The 5,649-nt window shown below is 38.6% G+C and overlaps 1 long non-coding RNA gene across 1 annotated transcript; it reads right to left on the reverse strand.

Annotated features, from left to right (window-relative positions):
- Positions 1–604: 604 nt before the first annotated feature.
- Positions 605–4,533, reverse strand: LOC142150041 (uncharacterized). The gene is made up of 3 exons (XR_012690986.1): positions 3,498–4,533; positions 3,064–3,089; positions 605–2,252 (listed from the first exon to the last, which is right to left on the reverse strand). It is a non-coding gene; the product is annotated as an uncharacterized LOC142150041 (long non-coding RNA).
- Positions 4,534–5,649: the final 1,116 nt, after the last annotated feature.

Consider the following 5,649-nt stretch of genomic DNA (forward strand, 5'->3'; position numbering starts at 1 on the left):
TCCAATAACGATTGTCGAATCTCGATTTTGTGTTTCCAACGCACAAATATTTATTCTCAAAAAAGTAGAATAAAGCGAAATAATAATAAGTACAGCCGTTACTTAACGCAGGCGCTCTGGATCCATTGAACAGTCATTCAGGTCTGAAGTCTGTGGACAAGATGCTTGAACACTAGATGAAAATCTCCTGCTTATATGCAAACAGAAACACAGTAAAACAATGCAGATGGTGTGGCTTGCTTCTATTGGTCCAGGCTTCAGGAAGGTCCAGGGGGTTGTAGATCATAGGCTAGTTCAAACTAAAGAATCCAAAGGTGGGGGTCATCTCTCCAGGGGATGTACTCCGACTTTCCCTCCAAGAATCCAGTCTCAACTAGTCTATTAGCATTTTATAGTCAGCATCATATTAAAGGTTTATTCCCTAACACCAATAACTAGAGTATGCAATGTGCGATCTCTTCTCCGAATGAACTGGACAGCTGCTGATGATTAGGGGATTAAAATGATATCAGACATGACATGTTTCCTTTAACCTGAATCATAGGTTTTACTAATATGCATATAACTTATAATATTAAACATGAATACTACTATCTTTCGACATAAATGACTGTGTTGCAACTACAATTAATGTGTACTATTTACAAATGTATATGTTTGTGCGAATGTGTGTAAAAGTGTAGAAACTGTTTATTGCCACGTGTTGCGGCTGGACACGCCCTTCCACGCTGTAGCGTGCTCTACGCATATTTTCAGACAAAGACAACCAAGTTTGCTCAATATTAATTGAAATGACTTTATCCAATTTGCTGACTTCAACAGAGCGTACCTGACCTTTCTATTTCTGTTGTTAACATGACCATAAATCCCACCCCACAAGCTTGCTGCCTAGGTGTAATCCTCGACTTGCGCCTATCCTTTGTTCCCCACATTGACTCTTTATCTAAATCAAGTTGCATACATCTAAAAAACATTTTCAGAATTCGCACATATCTCACACAAGACACTGCAAAATCCTTAATTCATGCACTTATCTCCCGCATTGACTATTGCAATTACCTCCTTACTGGTCTTCCCCAAAACAGACTAGAACCCCTAAAATCTATTTTGCACACAGCTGCAAAATTGATTTTCCTTGCAAATCGTTATTCCCCTGCTGAATCACTCTGTATGTCTCTATACTGGTTGCCTGTTTTCTACAGAATCCAATCTAAAATACTTTTACTAACCTACAAGGCCATCAACAAAGCTGCACCAACATACATCTCCTCTCTTGTCTCAAAATATCTCCCAACTCAGCAACTCCATTCTGCGTCTTTCATCCACCCTCATTAAATCCTCCCATTCCCGGTTACAGGACTGTTTTTGGGCTGCACCCACTCTATGTAATTCTCTCCCTCGCATAAGAAGACTCTCCTCTGGTCTACAAACTTTCAAGCATTCTCTGAAAACCCACCTCTTCAGATAAGCTTATAATATTCCTCAACCACCCTCTTAACCTCACTACATTACCCTATTACCATCTGTTACACAATTTCACACAAGACAACTACCCCCTGACCAACATTGTTGTGTGACAGGATCATTTAGCTTATGAGTCACTTTTACCTTTACAGTCAGGCTGAGCCGAAATGCAAATTGTAGCCTCAACCTCATGTGTCAATCTCCCATTGTCCCATAGATTGTAAGCTTGCGAGCAGGGTCTTCCGACCTTTGTCTGTTTTACCCAGTTTGTTTATTAGTTTAGTGTGTTTGTCCCCAATTGTAAAGCGCTACGGAATATGTTGGTGCTATATAAATAAATGATGATATGTACTACAGATGCAGGCCTTGCCCATTTACTGCTGTTAGTTTGGAAAAAATCTACATGATTAATGCATCCAAATTAGATAAGCTATAGCACATGTAGTAATGATCACCTTATTTTACATTTTGTCTAGTCTGTATATAGATTCTCATTATGTTAGCAGGTTGTTTTTTTTTTTTTATTATCTAAGTCTGCTGCGCACAGTAATCAACCCAAGTATTTCTTTTACTCAGGTGATAGGTATTTTGATGGCTATAGTTTGAGAAAGAAAAGATAAAGAAAGGAGTTACTGCAAAAATGTGCTTGAGATATAGGTTGTATTTCTGGGTTTGCTAATGTGAGCTGACAGTTGAAATGTCTGTACCTGCTGGTGCATTGCTGAGAGTGTTATTAACATATTTGATGTATGACAGGTCACTATGTTTTTCCCAAGGCTTTGTCCCTCCTGCATAATAAAGAGTGCATAAAAACAACAAATAATATTAAAATTAGAATTCATATTAAAGTGTGATCAATGTGAAGAAATTTAAAACGTAGAAAGAGACCGGAAAAAATGGAGATTATCAGAAAAAGCTGGCCTTCATCAACTGCATTTTTGCATGTCAAAAACAAGACAAGACTGCTTTTGCACTCTTGCATTGAGTTTTAAAGCCCACCCCATCCTTCTCCAGATTGTGTTTGACACCAAAATTATACTTTAGTGACCTTGGAAATTTCAACTTTTCAGATCTGTATCAGCATAATAATAATAACAGCAGCACAATGCTGTCAACAAGCCTTTAAGCAGTGGGCACCCAATTATTACTATAAAATAAATGGATGTATAATTTATATATTAAGTGCTTTGTATATGTTGGGATGTGTCAAAGTGTGGTTTATGTGATTTTTAAAAATTGCTGTAAATTGGATGCAGCTCTCAAACACAAACCGCATTATTAAAATGCATAAAATTGCATCCAATGTTTGGTGGCTTTAAAAGACGCAAACCGCATGTGGTTTAGAACGTGCATTTTATAGCAAATGGCTGATTTGCAACTCTGCATCTTTCTGTGCAGTATTGTGTCCTGCCTGTTTGACATTGCAGTTTTGAAAAAACTGCCTTTTATAAATTACACAGTTTTAAAACGGGCCATACACTTATCTACTAAGGATGAGTTCTCCATATTGTTACGACTGAAAAAACTACATACAATGCACAAGACAGGTGGCAGTGAGGTGCTGTTTATGCGTATTGAGTAATAGCTGTTCATACATACCTAAAGGAAGAGGAACTGGCATTCACCTATATGAACAATAGGCCACAGGAAAATAAACATAAGTTATAATGTGGATTAGGAAAAGATTACAAAAAAAGATAGTTTGTTTAAAGACAACAGGAACACTTGGCAAATGCAATATCTATTTTAAAATATAATTAACTTATATAAATATAATTTAGTTAAAAGTAATACTCACAAAAATATATATCTACATGTTTACACTAGCAAATAACGAATGTGTTATTTCTGTATAGCAATGTTTACATAAGATTGCTGACAGGAATTTTAATTTATAACTAAAGTGCAATATAAATGCTGTTCTGTGCCCTTAAGTGCATATTTCTGCACAAATTCACCCATTTTTAGGTGGAGCACCTATAAATGTAGAAAAGCACAGTGTCTATAAACATGGTTAAGGTAATCTTACTTACCTGAGGGTGATTCTTGCACTAGCTTGTCCTTAGGTCAACTGGTCTCTCTTACGGTGATGTGTATATCCAGACCTGCAGCCCTAAACACTTTACAACAAGTGGTGAGTAGTAAATGATATGATTCCTTCCACCATGGCGCTAAAGACTACCGCTGGTGTATCTTGATGTGGACCCAGTGTCTAGGCTGCACTGCTAATATGGCTCCTATGGTAAGGCAGCTATGACCTGTAAATGATGGGGCTTAACGCATTTGATTAGAACTTTGCAATAGGTGAAGAAGACAGTCTTCCCATTAAGACATGATGAGGGCTTAGTCCATTTCTTCCATAGGTATAGGCCTTATACTCATGAGGACAATAAGTGTGCCTAGCTATTACAATCCAGTTGCTGCGCAATTTTTTCAAAACGCCGTTTTGTCTCTATGTAATGTGATGCCTGTGGACTTTGTAAAACTTTGCAAATTTCTTTTGTAATATGACCAGTAAAGCCTCTCACTATTCATAGTGAGTGAAATATTAAACTGAGTAATGAAGTGTTTTAGCAATTCTTTAATAAATGTAATTGGATCTGCCTTAGTAAATTGACACTCTTCCACCCATAATCAGTGTATACATACAATTGTCAGCATATTTTCAAAACTACACCATTTCCTAGTTATTGTGCTATGGATGTAAAATGTGTAACAAACCAATTCTGGGTTACTGCTGAAATCATCCCTCATTTATTCACGTTTTGGATATATGATCAGCCCTACCAGCTGAGAGTGCCACAATTGATCAGAATGTACTGGACATTCTGCAGGTAGATTTTTCTAGTTTTGGAGCTTGATCCTCTAAATTCTGGAGGGTAACCACACGCGACTGATCAGTTTAAAGTAGAGATGGGCGGGTCCTGTTCCCCGAGAACCGAACCCACCCGAACTTTGGGTATCCGAGTACCGAGCCGAGTAGCTCGGTACTTTCCCGCCCGCTCCGAATCCAAATCGAGGCCGAACGTCATTGTGACGTCGTCGGATCTTGGGGCTCGGTTCTCTCGATACTTGAAGATTATAAATACACGCCTCCACAGCAATCCATCGCCATTTGACAGAGGAAGAGAGCAGGGTGTAGTCACAGGCTGATTAGAGCAGGGACAGAAAATACAATATTCTGTCAAAATTACTATCTGTCAGCAGTATCTACCAAATAATTTGTAGCACTCCCCAGTGCTTTTGGGGTCCCCCCCATAATTGTGCATAAATATTTCTGGCTGTCAAAATTACTATCTGTCAGCAGTATCTACCAAATAATTTGTAGCACTCCCCAGTGCTTTTGGGGTGTCCCCCATAATTGTGCATAAATATTTCTGGCTGTCAAAATTACTATCTGTCAGCAGTATCTTACCAAATAATTTTTAGCACTACAAGTGCTTTGGGCTGAAAATGGATTCAAAGCAGTCCACATATAAGCAGCATGAGCAACCAGGTTCTGTCATCATTCCTGATGTTAGTGTTCCCAGTACGTCATCTGGGCAAGGCGATGTCAAACTACACAGTGTTTTGAAATCAGTCCAAAAAAAAAAAAAAATTTACTGTATTGAAGCGAAAAAGAAGTGTTACTGAGCAAAAGTTAAGTGCCAATAAAAAAAAAATTGCCAACATGCCATTCTACACACGCAGTGGCAAAAAGAGAATGAGGCCTTCACCTTTGGCTATAAGTGGCAGATCCCAAAAAGTTACCAAGCCTACAATTGGTGCACAACTACTGTTACGCGTCAAAGCCGAGCTGCAAGATAACAGGAAGGCATTAGAGGATAATGTTTGCTCTGTTTCACAAATGACACCAATCCCTGGGGAGAGTCCATCCAACAGTGGGATGTCTAATCGTGAGCATTCTGTTTAGTGTACCCATAATGAAGGACCATTTCAGCAGTTCTGCTGATGTGTACCTGAACAGCCCGAGTGTAGCCGGTGATAAAATTGAGGATGCCAATTTGGAAATAGAAGAGGATGAGGGGGAGATTTGTGGAGGTGACGAGGGTGCTAATGAGGATGTCGATGATTATGATGCAGACAGATACCAAATTTCTCAATTTCTATTTATATTCTAGATTATATAACGGCTGAATAGTTTTCTATTTTACTCCTAGTGGAGAGGGGATCTGATGCAGACAG

This window comes from Mixophyes fleayi, chromosome 4, assembly GCF_038048845.1.
Source record: "Mixophyes fleayi isolate aMixFle1 chromosome 4, aMixFle1.hap1, whole genome shotgun sequence".
Lineage (NCBI taxonomy): Eukaryota > Metazoa > Chordata > Amphibia > Anura > Limnodynastidae > Mixophyes > Mixophyes fleayi.